This window comes from Somniosus microcephalus, chromosome 12, assembly GCF_052327205.1.
Source record: "Somniosus microcephalus isolate GS21.2 chromosome 12, FLI_Smic_1.0, whole genome shotgun sequence".
Lineage (NCBI taxonomy): Eukaryota > Metazoa > Chordata > Chondrichthyes > Squaliformes > Somniosidae > Somniosus > Somniosus microcephalus.
In genome coordinates, this window is record NC_140998.1 from 63698224 (window position 1) to 63716162 (window position 17939).

The 17939-nt window shown below is 55.4% G+C and overlaps 1 pseudogene; it reads right to left on the reverse strand.

Moving 5' to 3' along the window:
* Positions 1-17939, reverse strand: part of LOC147109235 (uncharacterized) — a 110301-nt pseudogene that overhangs the window by 61089 nt on the left and 31273 nt on the right.

Genomic DNA, 17939 nt, shown 5'->3' on the forward strand with positions numbered 1-17939 from the left:
TGATATGGGTTTTGATCTGAATTAAATCATTTTTGCTTATTCAGTGGATAATCACTGGTATTGAAGAATGCTTTGTTCCTGTTTTTCTTAAATAGTTCTACTGGCTAGACAGGCTTGGGAAAGAAGCAGCTTTGGGACTTAATTTAACTTGGCAAACATTTTGGTCTTAACCAACTGCCAAGTAATCTGCATCCTACCAGGTAGTTGAACCAGTGAGTCCAGTGAGAAGCTACTGTAAAACACTTACGAGGAGAAAGTTGAGAGCACACTGCCTTATTGTATTCATATGAATACACTTTCCCAAGAGCAAATAAATAGCTTTGAGAGTTAAGTTTAGCTTTTTAAAATGATACCTCCTACATAATTAACACTCAGCTTGAGGTCAAATAAAGATACAGTGCATCATCCTTAGAGTCAATTTCTTAGTGTCTTGGCTCAGAAGGTAGCATCTTTGCCTCTGTATCAGAAAGTTATGGGTTCAAGTCCATAACTAGGTTTGAGCTCATAATTCAGTCTGACACTTCAGTGTAGTTTTGAAAGTGTGCTGCATCATTAGAGATGGTGTCCTTTGGATCAGATATTAAACTGAGATCACTTCTGCCTGGCCTGGTGGCTCATATGGCAGGTAAATATTCCAAAGCACTCTTCAATCACACACACACGCACATCCATCAACATAGTGCATCTTCACACACACACATACACAACACACTCCCAACTCACACACACTCCCAACACACACACACTCCCAACACATACACACTCCCAACACACACACACTCCCAACTCACACACACTCCCAAGTCACACACACTCCCAACACATCATCATCGGCGACCACTCGAATTCGAGTATGGTATGTCCTTCATCAGTCATCTACTTGTGGGTCTTCAGGTGGCTGTGGAGGCCAATCCGAGATCCACAGACTCTACTACAGTGTGGACATGTAAGACTATTGGTAGTGACTGGAGTATGGGTCTTCTTAAGTTGTCTCTCCTTACGGCGCTGGCGTTTATCCTCAGCGGCATGCTGGAGATTCTTTTCATGTAGTGCGGCACCGTTGTGGATGCATTTTCTCCAATTGTCTCTGTCCAGTGCAATTTCCTCCCAGTTATTAATATCGATATGGAACTTTTTAAGGATTACTTTGATGTTATCTTTGTAACGCTTCTTTTGACCACCAGGAGACCTCTGCCCTTCCTTCAACTGGGAGTATAGAACCTGTTTTGGGAGACGTGAGTCTGACATGCGAATGACATGTCCAATCCATCGGAGTTGATACTGCATGATGAGTGTAGTGATGTTGTAGATATTGGCCTCCTCAAGTACACTCCAGTTGGTACGCTTGTCCTCCCAGCTGACCCTCAAGATTTTGCGTAGAGAGCGTTGGTGGTATTGCACCAAGGCTTTGAGATGTCTACTGTACGTAGTCCAGGTTTCAGCTCCATATAAAAGGGTGGGAAGGATGATGGCTTTGTATACAAGAATTTTAGTTTGGACTTGGAGGTCATGATTTTCAAAGACTTTCCTCCTCAGTTTAGAAAAGGCTGCACTTGCACAACTCAGGCGGTGATGGATTTCAGAATCAACGTCAGCTTTGGAGGATAAATGGCTACCAAGATATGGAAAGGTGTTGACATTTTCAAGGGTGTTATTATCAATCTTTATAGAGGGAGGAGTTGCAAGCTGATTAGGTGATGGCTGGTGGAGCACCTGGGTTTTCTTTATGTTCATGGTGAGGCCCAGAAGTTTGTAGGCTCTGGAAAAAGCATTCAAGGTGTTTTGTAGATCATGCTCGGAAAGAGCTGTGATGGCGTTATCATCTGCATACTGTAACTCCATAATGGTAGTGATGGAGACTTTGCTCTTGGCCTTAAGCCTGTTGAGATTGAAAAGTCGGCCATCAGTACGGTAAAGGATTTGAATTCCGGTGGGCAGATCATTGCCGATGAGATGGAGGATAACTGAGATGAACACTGTAAAAAGGGTTGGAGCAATGATGCTGCCCTGTTTTACTCCTGTCTCAACTGTAAAAGGCTCTGAAATAGAACCGCTGCTGCTGAGAACTGCTGCGGACATGTTGTCATGTAGCAGCCTCAGGACTAAGATGAATTTATCAGGGCAACCAAGCTTAGACAAGATATGCCATAGAGTCTGGCAGTGGACGGTGTCAAAAGCTTTAGTTAAGTCTATGAAAGCTATGAACAGTGGTTGCTTTTGTTCATGGCATTTCTCCTGTAATTGACGTACTGTGAAGGTCATATCAGCTATTCCTCTGGATGGTCAGAAACCACACTGCGACTCCGGAAGCACCTCCTCATAACGGCAAAAGTCTGTTAGCAAGGACATGGGCAAGCACTTTTCCTGTGGAAGAAAGAAGGGAGATACCTCGGTAGTTACCACACACCGACTTTTCCCCCTTTTTAAAGATAGTAACAATTAAAACGTCTCTGAGATCTTGTGGAATTTCTTCCTGCTGCCATATTTTTAGGAGGAAGGCATGTATGTGTGTCAGGAGCTCAGGGCCACCTTTTTTTAAGGATTTCTGCTAGCATCCCATCTGAGCCGGCAGCTTTGTTGTTTTTCATGGACCTGATGGCATTCTGCACTTCTACAATGCTTGGGGGTGCCCCCATCTCCTCCCATTCTGGTCTCTGCGGTAATTGATTGATGGACTCCAGATCTGCGCTACTGTGTCGGTTGAGCAGTTCTTGAAAATGCTCCCTCCATCTTATGTCAATTGCCTCCTTGTCCTTGAGCAGAGTTAAACCGTCCTTAGAGCGTAAGGGGTTTAAGCCACGGTAGCTTGGTCCGAAAACTGCCTTGGTGGCACTGAAGCCGCCTCTGGAGTCCCCAGTATCAGCCATACGTTGTATTTCTAGGGACTTTTGAGACCACCAGTTGTTCTTCATCTCCCTTATTCTCTGCTGGACATCTGCCTTAACTCTAGCATGAGCCTCTCTTTTGGCCTTGCTGCTGATGTTGTTTTGCCAGGCGCAGTAGGCTTTCCTTTTCTTTTCTATGAGCTGTTCAATTTCTGAGTTGTTCTCATCAAACCAGTCCTGATGTTTTCTGGACTTGAAACCCAGTATGTTCTGGGAGGTGTTGAGGATAGTGGCTTTCAGCAGTTCCCAATGTTCTCCAATATCATGTGGGTATTCCTTTGGAAGACTTTGCCTGATGGAATCCTGAAAGCACTGCTGTATGGCAGTGTCCTCAAGACATTCAATGTTTAATTTTGGCCGGAACTGCTTCTTCTGGGCACGTGTTTTGGGCTTTAGTTTGAGGGACATAGTTGCTCGGATAAGGCGATGATCTGTCCAGCAGTCATCAGTGCTGAACATGGCCCTAGTGACCAGAACATCACGACGATCCCTTGCCCGTACAATGACATAGTCAATGAGATGCCACAATTTTGAGCGGGGGTGCCTCCAGGAGGTTTTGTACTTGTTTTTTTGTCGGAAGAAAGTGTTTGTGATTATGAGGTTTTGCTCAGCACATTTAGTGAGAAGAAGTAGTCCGTTTGAGTTGGACTTTCTGATGCCCTCTTTTCCTATGATGCCTTTCCATAGTTGGTAATCCCGACCAACCCTGGCATTGAAGTCCCCAAGAAGAATGACTTTATCGTCTTTTGGGATACCAGACAAGGTTTTATCCAGGTCAGCATAGAAGATCTCCTTTACTTCATCTAGCGAATCCAGGGTGGGAGCATAAGCACACACAACTGTTGCCATCTGATTGTTGGATAGGGTTAGACGCATTTTCATGAGGCGTTCATTGATTCCCACAGGAAATTCGGAGAGTTGGCTAACAAGTTCATTTTTGATGGCAAATCCAACTCCATGGATCCGGGGGTTTTCCGTTGGCTTCCCTTTCCAGTAGAATGTGTAACCCCCCTTCTCCTCCTTCAACTGACCTTCTTCTGCTAGTTGAGTTTCAGATAGGGCCGCTATATCAATGTTGCATCGTTTCAGCTCTCTGCATACGATGGCCGTCCTTCTCTCCAGTCGATCACTTGTTGCACTGTCTACTAGTGTCCTCACATTCCATGCTCCGAAGTTCAATTTTCTGTCTTTAGGATCCCATTTTGGTGACCCCTCTGGATGCGGTATTCCAGACAGGGTGTTATTGTGGCAGGCTCTTTTTGGGGCACCTTTTCTAGCCCCCTCTCTGTTCAGGGTGAGCAGAGCGGATCCTAAATAGGGCTGCTCAGTCATGGATGTAGCTGCCAGGGGGCTCCCCAGCCTCGATCCGGGAGCCCGACGACTGAATCAGACACCCACCGCCTAGTGTGCCAACACACACACACTCCCAACACACACACACACTCCCAACACACACACACACTCCCAACACACACACACACTCCCAACACACACACACACTCCCAACACACACACACTCAACACATACACACACACACCGAACACACACATACACCCAATGCACACACACGCTCCCAGCACACACATTTCCAACACACTCACTCTCCCAACACACACACAGTCCCAACACACACACAGTCCCAACACAAACACACTCCCAACACACACATACATCCAACACACACATACACCCAACACACACACACTCCTAATACACACACACACTCCAAACACACACAAACTCCCGCCCACCAAAAACACACTCCCAACACACACACACACGAAACACACACACACACGCAGCACACACACACACACGCAGCACACACATTTCCAACACACTCACTCTCCCAACACACACACAGTCCCAACACACACACAGTCCCAACACAAACACACTCCCAACACACACATACATCCAACACACACATACACCCAACACACACACACTCCCAATACACACACACACTCCCAACACACACAAACTCCCGCCCACCAAAAACACACTCCCAACACACACACACACGAAACACACACACACACTCCCAACACACACATACACGAAACACACACACACTCCCAACACACACACTCCCAACACACACACACCCAGCACACACACACACACACACCCAGCACACACACACACGCAGCACACACACACACACCCAGCACACACACACACGCAGCACACACACACACACCCAGCACACACACACACGCAGCACACACACACACACCCAGCACACACACACACGCAGCACACACACACACACCCAGCACACACACACACGCAGCACACACACACACACCCAGCACACACATTTCCAACACACTCACTCTCCCAACACACACAGTCCCAACATACACACTCTCCCAACAGAAACACACACCCAACACAAACACACTCCCAACACAAACATTTCCAAAACACACACTCTCCCAACACACACACACTCCTAACACACACACACTCCTAACACACACACACTCCCAAAACATGCACTCTCCTAACACACCCAACACAAACACACTCCCAACACACATGCACACTCCCAACACAAACAGACACACCCAATGGACACACACACCCAACACACATGCTGTCCCACCATACACACTCACAACACATGCACACCCCCAACACACGCACACACTCCCAACACACACACACTCCCAACACACACACACTCCCAACACACACAGGAACCCAACACACAAGACACACAGGAACCCAACGCACACTACCAACATACACACACAGCCAACACACACAGTCCCAGCCAACACAAACAGTCCCAACCAACACACACACACCCAACACACACACACACACCCAACACACACACACACTCCCAATACACACATACACTCCCAACACACACACACACTCCCAATACACACACACACTCCCAATACACACATACACGCCCAATACACACACACACTCCCAACACACACACACACTCCCAACACACACACACTCCCAATACACACATACACTCCCAATACACACACACACTCCCAGCACACACACACACACTCCCAACACACACACACACACACACTCCCAACACACACACACACTCCCAACACACACACACACTCCCAGCACACACACACACACTCCCAGCACACACACACACACTCCCAGCACACACACACACACTCCCAACACACACACACACTCCCAACACACACATACACTCTCAACACACACACCCAACACACACACACACACTCCCAGCACACACACACACTCCCAGCACACACACACACACTCCCAACACACACACACACTCCCAACACACACACAAACTCCCAGCACACACACACACTCCCAGCACAAACACACACACTCCCAGCACACACACACACTCCCAGCACACACACACTCGCAGCACACACACACTCCCAATACAAACATGGACCCAACACACACACAATCCCAACACACACATACTCCCAACACACACAACCAAAACACACACACCCAAAACACACACACTCCCAACATACACACACAGCCAACACACACAGTCCCAACCAACACACACTCCCAACACACACACACTCCCAACACATTCACACACCCAAGACACACAAACCCATCACACATGGCTCGCAACACACACACACACCCAACACACACACACACTCAACAGACACACACACACACACACACACACACAACACACACACACTCCCAACACACACACCCAACACACACACAGCACACACACTCCCAACTCACAAACACACCCAACAAACACACACACCCAACACACACACACCCCCAACAGAGACACACACCCCCAACAGTGACACACACTCCCAACAGAGAGACACACTCCCAACAGAGAGACACACTCCCAACAGAGAGACACACTCCCAACACACACACACACTCCCAACAGAGAGACACACTCCCAACACACACACACACTCCCAACACACACACACACTCCCAACACACACCCACACTCTCCCAACACACACGCACACTCCCAAACACACACACACACTCCCAAACACACACACACAAACACACTCCCAACACAAACACACTCCCAACACAAACACACACTCCCAACAGACACACCCTCCCACAGACACACTCTCCCAACAGACACACTCTCCCAACAGACACACTCTCCCAACAGACACACTCTCCCAACAGACACACACTCCCAACACACACACACTCCCAACAGACACACACTCCCAACACAAACGCACTCCCAACACAAACGCACTCTCCCAACAGACACACTCTCCCAACAGACACACTCTCCCAACAGACACACACTCCCAACAGACACACACTCCCAACACACACACACTCCCAACAGACACACACTCCCAACACAAACACACTCCCAACACAAACGCACGCTCCCAACAGACATACTCTCCCAACAGACACACACTCCCAACACACACACACTCCCAACACACACACACACTCCCAACACACACACACACTCCCAACACACACACACACTCCCAACACACACACACTCCCAACACACACACACACTCCCAACACACACACACTCCCAACACACACACACTCCCAACACACACTCCCAACACACACACAGGAACCCAACACACAAACACTCCCAACACACAAACACTCCCAACGCATGCACACCCAACATACATAAACAGACAGCGCACACACTCCCAACACACACACACACACTCCCAACACACACACACTCCCAACAGACACACACTCCCAACACAAACACACTCCCAACACAAACGCACGCTCCCAACAGACATACTCTCCCAACAGACACACACTCCCAACACACACACACTCCCAACACACACACACACTCCCAACACACACACACACTCCCAACACACACACACACTCCCAACACACACACACTCCCAACACACACACACTCCCAACACACACTCCCAACACACACACAGGAACCCAACACACAAACACTCCCAACACACAAACACTCCCAACGCATGCACACCCAACATACATAAACAGACAGCGCACACACTCCCAACACACACACACTCCCAACACACACAGACACACTGAAAGGACATACATACCCAACACACATGCTGACCCACCACACACGCTCGCAACACACATGCTCACACGCTCCCAACACACACGCTAACACGCTCCCAACACACACACACACACACACTCCCAACACACACACAATCCCAACACACACACACTCCCAACACAAATACACACTCCCCTAACAGACACACATACCCATCACACATGCTCACCCACCACACAAACTCCCAACACATGCACACACCGAACACACACAAGCACTCCCAACACAAACCCACACATGTCGGAATGTCAGTACTGAGGGAGCGATGCACTGTCGGAGGTGCATTACTGAGGGAGCGCTGCAGTGTCGGAGGGGCAGTACTGAGGGAGCGCCGCGCTGTCGGAGGGGCAGTACTGAGGGAGCGCTGCACTGTCGGAGGGGCAGTAACGAGGGAGCACTGCACTGTTGGAGGTGCAGTATTGAGGGACTGCTGCACTGTCGGAGGGGCAGTACTGAGGGAACGCTGCATTGTCGGTGGGGAAATACTGAGGGTGCGCCGCACTGTCAGAGGGGCAGTTCTGAAGGAGCGCTGCACTGTCAGTGCGGTGCTCCCTCAGTACTGCCCCTCTGACAGAGATGCAGTGCTGAGGGAGTGCCACACTGTCGGAGGGGCAGTATTGAGAGAGTGCCGCACTGTCAGAACGTCAGGACTGAGGGAGGGCCGCACTGTCGGAGGGGCAGTACTGAGGGAACGCCTCACTATCTGAGGGGCAGTGCTGAGGGAGCGCCGCACTGTCAGAGAGGATGTACTGAGGGAGTGCTGCACTGTGGGAGGGGCAGTACTGAGGGGACACCGCACTGTCAGAGGTGCAGTGCTGGGAAGTGCCACACTGTTGGAGGGGCAGTATTGAGAGAGCGCCGCATTGTCAGAAGGGCAGTACTGAGGGAGCGCCGCACTTTCGGAGAGGCAGTATTGAGGGAACGCCGCACTGTCAGAGGGGCAGTATTGAGGGAATGCCACACTGTCGGAGGGGCAATATTGAGGGAGCACTGCACTGTCGAAGGGGCAGTACCGAGGGAGCGCCGCACGGTCGGAGGGGCAGTACTGAGGAGCGCTGCACTGTTGGACGGGCAGTACTGAGAGGTTACTGCACTGAGGGTCAGTACAGAGAGAATGCTGCACTGTCGGAGGGTCAGTACTGAGGGAATGCCGCACTGTCGGAGTGTCAGTGCTGCACTGTCGGATGGGCATTACTGAGGGAGTGCTGCACTGTCGGAGAGGCAGTACTGAGTGATCGCCGCACTGTCGGAGGGGCAATACTGAGGGAGCACCGCACTGTCAGAGGGTCAGTACTGAGCGAGCGCCACACTGTTGGAGGGGCAGTGCAGAGGGAGCACGGCACTGTTGAAGGGCCAGTAATAAGGGAGCGCTGCACTGTCAGAGGGGCAGTACTGAGGGATTGATGCACTTTCAGAGGGTCAGTACTGAGGGAGTGCTGCACTGTCGGAGGATCAGTACTGATGGAGCACCGCATTGTCGGAGTGCAGTACTGAGGAACGCCGCACTGTCGGAGGGGCAGTACTAAGGGAGCGCCGCACTGTCAGAGGGGCAGTACGGAGGGATTGCACACTGTCGGAGGGGCAGCACTGAGGGAGCGCCGCACTGTCGGAGAGGCAGTACTGAGAATGCGCCGCACTGTCGGAGATGCAGTACTGAGAGAGCGCTGCACTGTCGGAGGGGCAGCGCTGAGGGAGTGCTGCACTGCCGGAGGGGTTGTACTGGGGGAGGCCTGCACTGTCGGAGGGGCAGTACTGAGGGAGCGCTGCACTGTCGGAGGGCCAGTACTGATGGAGCGCTGCACTGTCAGAGGGGCAGTACGGAGGGAGCGCCGCACTGTCGGAGGGGCAGTACGGAGGGAGCGCCGCACTGTTGGAGGGGCAGTACGGAGGGAGCACTGCAGTGTCAGAGGGGCAGTACTGAGGGAGTGCTGCACTGTGGGAGGGGCAGTACTGAGTGAGTGCCGCACTGTCAGAGGTTCAGTACTGAGGGAGCGCCGCACTATCGGAGTGTCAGTAATGAGGGAGTGCCGCACTGCCGGAGGGTCAGTACTGAGGGAGGGCCACTCTGGCGGTGGGGCAGTGCTGAGGACGCACTGCACTGTCGGAGGGGCAGTGCTGAGGGAGCGCCGCACTGTCGGAGAGGCTGTACTGAGGGAGTGCTGCACTGACCGATAGGCTGTATTGAGGGAGCGCCAAACTGTCGGAGGGGCAGTACTGAGGGAGCGCTGCATTGTCTGAGTGTCAGTAATGGGGGAGCACTGCACTGTTGCAGCATCAGTACTGAGCGAGCGCCGCACTGTCGGAGGTGCAGTACTGAGGACGCACTGCAGTGTCGGAGAGGCAGTACTGAGGGAGCGCTGCACTGTAGGAGGCGCAGTGCTGAGCAAGTGCCGCACTGTCGGAGGGGCAGTACTGAGGGTGTGCCGCACAGTCAGAGGGGCAGTATTGAGGGAATGCCGCACTGTCGGAGGGGCAATATTGAGGGAGCACCGCACTGTCGAAGGGGCAGTACCGAGGGAACGCCGCACTGTCGGAGGGGCAGTACTGAGGAGCGCTGCACTGTCAGAGGGGCAGTACTGAGGGATTACTGCACTGAGGGTCAGTACAGAGCGAATGCTGCACTGTCGGAGGGTCAGAACTGAGCAAACGCCGCACTGTCGGAGTGTCAGTGCTGCACTGTCGGATGGGCAGTACTGAGGGAGCGCTGCACTGTCGGAGGGGCAGTACTGAGGGAGCGCCGCACTGTTGGAGGGTCAGTACTGAGGGAGCGCCTCACTGTCGGAGGGGCAATACTGAGGGAGCGCCGCACTGTCGGAGGGGCAGTGCTGAGGGAATGCCGCACTGTCAGAGGGTCAGTACTTAGGGAGCGCCGAACTTTTGGAGGGGCAGTACTGAGGGAGCGCTGCACTGTTGGAGGGGCAGTACTGAGGGAGCGTCGCATTGTCGGAGGGGCAGCACTGAGGGAGGCCCGGACTGTCGGAGGGGCATTACAGAGGGAGTGCCGCTCTGTCGGCGGGCATTACTGAGGGAGCACTGCACTGTCAGAGGGGCAGTACTGAGGGAGCGCCGCACTGTCAAATGGGCAGTGCTGAAGGAGCACCGCACTGTCGAAGGGGCAGTAATAAGGGAGCGCTGCTCTGTCAGAAGGGCGGTACTGAGGGATTGCTGCACTATCAGAGTGTCAGTACTGAGGGAGTGCTGCACTGTCGGAGGATCAGTACTGATGGAGCGCCGCATTGTCGGAGTGGCAGTACTGAGGAACGCCGCACTGTCGGAGGGGCAGTACTAAGGGAGCGCCGCACTGTCGGAGGGGCAGTACTGAGATAGTGCTGCACTGGCGGAGGGGCAGTACTGAGGGAGTGCTGCACTGTGGGAGATGAAGTACGGAGGGAGTGCGTACTGTCACAGTGTCAGTACTGAGGGATCACCGCACTGTCGGAGGGGCAGTACTGATGGAGCGCCGCACTGTTGGAGTGTCAGTACTGAGGGAGCGCTGCACTGTCGGAGGGGCAGTACTGAGGGATTGCTGCACTGTCAGAGGGGCAATATTGAGGGAGTGCTGCACTGTCGGATGGTCTGTATAGAGGGAGTGCCCTAATGTCAGAGGGGCAGTACTGAGGGAGCGCCGCACCGTCGAAGGTTCAGTACTGACAGAGCGCCGCACTGTCGGAGGGGCAGTACTGAGGGAGCACTGCTCTGTCGGAGGGGCAGCTCTCAGTGAGTGCCGCACTGTCGGATGGGCTGTATTGAGGGAGCGCCCCACTGTCGGAGTATCAGTAATGAGGGAGCTCCACACAGTTGCAGCGTCAGTACTGAGCAAGCGCCGCACTGTCGGAGGGGCAGTACTGAGGGAGCGCTGCACTGTCAGAGGGTCAGTACTGAGGGAGCGCCGCACTGTTGGATGGTCAGTACTGAGAGAGCATAGCACTGTCAGAAGAGCAGTACGGAAGGAGCACCGCACTGTCGGAGGGGCAGTACTGAGGACGCACTGCAGTGTCGGAGAGGCAGTACTGAGGGAGCGCTGCACTGTCGGAGGCGCAGTGCTGAAGGAGTGCCGCACTGTTGAAGGGGCAGTACTGAGGGTGTGCCGCACTGTCAGAGGGGCAGTATTGAGGGAACGTCGCACTGTCAGAGGGGCAGTATTGAGGGAACGCCGCACTGTCGGAGGGGCAATATTGAGGGAGCACCGCACTGTCGAAGGGGCAGTACCGAGGGAGCGCCGCACTGTCAGAGGGGCAGTATTGAGGAGCGCTGCACTGTTGGCGGGGCAGTACTGAGGGATTACTGCACTGAGGGTCAGTACAGAGAGAATGCTTCACTGTCGGAGGGTCAGTACTGAGGGAATGCTGCACTGTCGGAGTGTCAGTGCTGCACTGTCGGATGGGCATTACTGAGGGAGCGCTGCACTGTCGGAGGGGCAGTACTGAGTGATTGCCGCACTGTCAGAGGGTCAGTACTGAGGGAGCGCCGCACTGTCGGAGGGGCAGTATTGAGGGAGCGCCGCACTGTCGGAGGGGCAATAGTGAGGGAGTGCCGCACTGTCGGAGGGGCAGTATTGAGTGAGCACCGCACTGTCGGAGGGTTAGTACTGAGCGAGTGCCACACTGTGGGAGGGGTAGTATTGAGGGAGTGCTGCACTGTTGGAGGGGAAGTAGAGAGGGAGTGCTGCACTGTCGGAGGGGTTGTACTGGGGGAGGCCTGCACTGTCGGGGGGACAGTACTGAGGGAGCGCCGCACTGTCGGAGGGGCAGTACTGAGGGAGCACCGCACTGTCGGAGGGGCAGCACTGAGGGAGTGCCGCACAGTCGGATGGGCTGTATTGAGGGAGAGCCGCACTGTCGGAGGGGCAGTACTGAGGGAGCGCTGCACTGTCGGAGGGTCAGTCCTGACGGAGCGCTGCACTGTCGAAGGACAGTACTGATGGATCGCTGCACTATCAGAGGGTCAATACTGAGGGAATGCCAAACTGTCGGATGGTCAGTACTAAGGGAGCGCCGCACTGTCGGAGGGGCAGTACTGAAGGAGCGGTGCACTGTCGGAGGCTTAGTACTGAGGGAGCGCTGCACTGTTGGAGGGGCAATATTGAGGGAGCACCGCACTGTCGAAGGGGCAGTACCGAGGGAACGTCGCACTGTCAGAGGGGCAGTATTGAGGGAACGCCGCACTGTCGGAGGGGCAATATTGAGGGAGCACCGCACTGTCGAAGGGGCAGTACCGAGGGAGCGCCGCACTGTCAGAGGGGCAGTATTGAGGAGCGCTGCACTGTTGGCGGGGCAGTACTGAGGGATTACTGCACTGAGGGTCAGTACAGAGAGAATGCTTCACTGTCGGAGGGTCAGTACTGAGGGAATGCTGCACTGTCGGAGTGTCAGTGCTGCACTGTCGGATGGGCATTACTGAGGGAGCGCTGCACTGTCGGAGGGGCAGTACTGAGTGATTGCCGCACTGTCAGAGGGTCAGTACTGAGGGAGCGCCGCACTGTCGGAGGGGCAGTATTGAGGGAGCGCCGCACTGTCGGAGGGGCAATAGTGAGGGAGTGCCGCACTGTCGGAGGGGCAGTATTGAGTGAGCACCGCACTGTCGGAGGGTTAGTACTGAGCGAGTGCCACACTGTGGGAGGGGTAGTATTGAGGGAGTGCTGCACTGTTGGAGGGGAAGTAGAGAGGGAGTGCTGCACTGTCGGAGGGGTTGTACTGGGGGAGGCCTGCACTGTCGGGGGGACAGTACTGAGGGAGCGCCGCACTGTCGGAGGGGCAGTACTGAGGGAGCACCGCACTGTCGGAGGGGCAGCACTGAGGGAGTGCCGCACAGTCGGATGGGCTGTATTGAGGGAGAGCCGCACTGTCAGAGGGGCAGTACTGAGGGAGCGCTGCACTGTCGGAGGGTCAGTCCTGATGGAGCGCTGCACTGTCGAAGGACAGTACTGATGGATCGCTGCACTATCAGAGGGTCAATACTGAGGGAATGCCAAACTGTCGGATGGTCAGTACTAAGGGAGCGCCGCACTGTCGGAGGGGCAGTACTGAAGGAGCGGTGCACTGTCGGAGGCTTAGTACTGAGGGAGCGCTGCACTGTTGGAGGGTCAGTACTGAGGGAGCGCTGCACTGTCGGAGGGGCAGTACTGAGGGAGTGCTGCACTGTCGGAGGGGCAGTACTGAGGGAGCGCCGTACTGTCGGATGGGCTGTATTGAGGGAGCACTGCACTGTTCGAGGGGCAGTACTGAGGGAGTGCTGCACTGTCGGAGGGGTTGTACTGTGGGAGGCCTGCACTGTCGGGGGCAGTACTGAGGGAGCGTCGCACTGTCGGATGGGCAGTATTGTGGGAACGCCTCACTGTCGGAGGGGCAGTACTGAGGGAGCACCGCACTGTCGGAGTGTCAGTAATGAGGGAGTGCCACACTGTCGGAGGGTCAGTACTGAGGGATGGCCACTCTGGCGGTGGGGCAGTGCTAAGGACGCACTACACTGTCGGAGGGGCAGTGCTGAGGGAGCGCCACAGTGTCGGAGAGGCTGTACTGAGGGAGTGCTGCACTGTTGGATGGGCTGTATTGAGGGAGCGCCACACTGTCGGAGGGGCAGTACTGAGGGAGCGCCGCACTGTTGGAGTGTCGGTAATGAGGGAGCACTGCACTGTTGCAGCATCAGTACTGAGCGAGCGCCGCACTGTCGGAGGGACAGTACTGATGGATCGCTGCACTATCAGAGGGTCAGTACTGAGGGAATGCTGCACTGCTGGATGGTCAGTACTGAGGGAGCGCCGCACTGTTGGATTGTCAGTACTGAGAGAGCGTAGCACTGTCGGAAGGGCAGTACGGAAGGAGCACCGCACTGTCGGAGGGGCAGTACTGAGGACGCACTGCAGTGTCAGAGAGGCAGTACTGAGGGAGCGCTGCACTGTCGGAGGCGCAGTGCTGAGGGAGTGCCGCACTGTTGGAGGGGCAGTACCGAGGGTGTGCCGCACTGTCAGAGGGGCAGTATTGAGGGAACGCCGCACTGTCAGAGGGGCAGTATTGAGGGAACGCCTCACTGTCGGAGGGGCAATATTGAGGGAGCACCGCACTGTCGAAGGGGCAGTACCGAGGGAGTGCCGCACTGTCGCAGGGGCAGTACTGAGGAGCGCTGCACTGTTGGAGGGGCAGTATTGAGGGATTACTGCACTGAGGGTCAGTACAGAGAGAATGCTGTACTGTCGGAGGGTCAGTACTGAGGGAATGCCGCACTGTCGGAGTGTCAGTGCTGCACTGTCGGATGGGCATTACTGAGGGAGCGCTGCACTGTCGGAGGGGCAGTACTGAGTGATCGCCGCACTGTCGGAGGGTCAGTACTGAGGGAGCGCCGCACTATCGGAGGGTCACTATTGAGCGAGTGGCACACTGTTGGAGGGGCAGTATTGAGGGAGCACCGCACTGTCGAAGGGGCAGTACCGAGGGAACGTCGCACTGTCAGAGGGGCAGTATTGAGGGAACGCCGCACTGTCGGAGGGGCAATATTGAGGGAGCACCGCACTGTCGAAGGGGCAGTACCGAGGGAGCGCCGCACTGTCAGAGGGGCAGTATTGAGGAGCGCTGCACTGTTGGCGGGGCAGTACTGAGGGATTACTGCACTGAGGGTCAGTACAGAGAGAATGCTTCACTGTCGGAGGGTCAGTACTGAGGGAATGCTGCACTGTCGGAGTGTCAGTGCTGCACTGTCGGATGGGCATTACTGAGGGAGCGCTGCACTGTCGGAGGGGCAGTACTGAGTGATTGCCGCACTGTCAGAGGGTCAGTACTGAGGGAGCGCCGCACTGTCGGAGGGGCAGTATTGAGGGAGCGCCGCACTGTCGGAGGGGCAATAGTGAGGGAGTGCCGCACTGTCGGAGGGGCAGTATTGAGTGAGCACCGCACTGTCGGAGGGTTAGTACTGAGCGAGTGCCACACTGTGGGAGGGGTAGTATTGAGGGAGTGCTGCACTGTTGGAGGGGAAGTAGAGAGGGAGTGCTGCACTGTCGGAGGGGTTGTACTGGGGGAGGCCTGCACTGTCGGGGGGACAGTACTGAGGGAGCGCCGCACTGTCGGAGGGGCAGTACTGAGGGAGCACCGCACTGTCGGAGGGGCAGCACTGAGGGAGTGCCGCACAGTCGGATGGGCTGTATTGAGGGAGAGCCGCACTGTCAGAGGGGCAGTACTGAGGGAGCGCTGCACTGTCGGAGGGTCAGTCCTGACGGAGCGCTGCACTGTCGAAGGACAGTACTGATGGATCGCTGCACTATCAGAGGGTCAATACTGAGGGAATGCCAAACTGTCGGATGGTCAGTACTAAGGGAGCGCCGCACTGTCGGAGGGGCAGTACTGAAGGAGCGGTGCACTGTCGGAGGCTTAGTACTGAGGGAGCGCTGCACTGTTGGAGGGTCAGTACTGAGGGAGCGCTGCACTGTCGGAGGGGCAGTACTGAGGGAGTGCTGCACTGTCGGAGGGGCAGTACTGAGGGAGCGCCGTACTGTCGGATGGGCTGTATTGAGGGAGCACTGCACTGTTCGAGGGGCAGTACTGAGGGAGTGCTGCACTGTCGGAGGGGTTGTACTGTGGGAGGCCTGCACTGTCGGGGGCAGTACTGAGGGAGCGCCGCACTATCGGAGGGTCACTATTGAGCGAGTGGCACACTGTTGGAGGGGCAGTATTGAGGGAGCACCGCACTGTCGGGGGGTCAGTACTGAGCAAGTGCCACACTGTGGGAGGGGTAGTATTGAGGGAGTGCTGCACTCTTGGAGGGGAAGTACTGAGGGAGTGCTGCACTGTCGGAGGGGTTGTACTGGGGGAGGCCTGCACTGTCGGAGGGGCAGTAATGAGGGAGCGCTGCACTGTCAGAGGGTCAGTACTGACGGAGCGCTGCACTGTCGGAGGGATAGCACTAATGGATCGCTGCACTATCAGCGGGTCAATACTGAGGGAATGCCAAACTGTCGGATGGTCAGTACTGAGGGAGCGCCACACTGTCGGAGGGGCAGTACTGAGGGAGCGTCGCACTGTCGGAGTGGCAGTACTGAGGGAGCGCCGCACTGTCGGAGGGGCAATACTGAGGGAGAGCTGCACTGTCGGAGGGGCAGTACTGAGGGAGTGCTGCACTGTCGCAGTGGCAATACTGAGGGATCGCTGCACTGTCAGATGGGCAGTACTGAGGAAGCGCCGCACTGTCGGAGTGGCAGTACTGAGGGAGCGCCGCACTGTCGGAGGGGCAATACTGAGGGAGCGCTGCACTGTCGGAGGGGCAGTACTGAGGGAGTGCTGCACTGTCGGAGGGGCAGTACTGAGGGAGCGCCGTACTGTCGGGGGGGCAGTATTGAGGGAGCACTGCACTGTCAGAAAGACAGTACTGAGGGAGTGCCGCAATGTCAGAGGGGCAGTATTGAGGGAGCGCCGCACTGTCGGAGGCGCAGTATTGAGGGAGCGCCGCACTGTCGGAGGGGTAGTACTGAGGGAGCGCCGCACTGCCGGAGGGGCAGTAACGAGGGAGCACTGCACTGTCCGAGGTGCAGTACTGAGGGAGCAAGGCACTGTCGGAGGGGCACTATTGAGGGAGCGCTGCACTGTTCGAGGGGCAGTACTGAGGGAGTGCTGCACTGTCGGAGGGGTTGTACTTTGGGAGGCCTGCACTGTCGGGGGCAGGACTGAGGGAGCGTCGCACTGTCGGAGGGGCAGTATTGAGGGAGCGCCTCACTGTCGGAGGGGCAGTACTGAGGGAGCACCGCACTGTCGGAGTGTCAGTAATGAGGGAGTGCCGCACTGTCGGAGGGTCAGTACTGAGGGAGGGCCACTCTGGCGGTGGGGCAGTGCTAAGGACGCACTACACTGTCGGAGGGGCAGTGCTGAGGGAGCGCCGCACTGTCGGAGAGACTGTACTGAGGGAGTGCTGCACTGTTGGATGGGCTGTATTGAGGGAGCGCCACACTGTCGGAGGGGCAGTA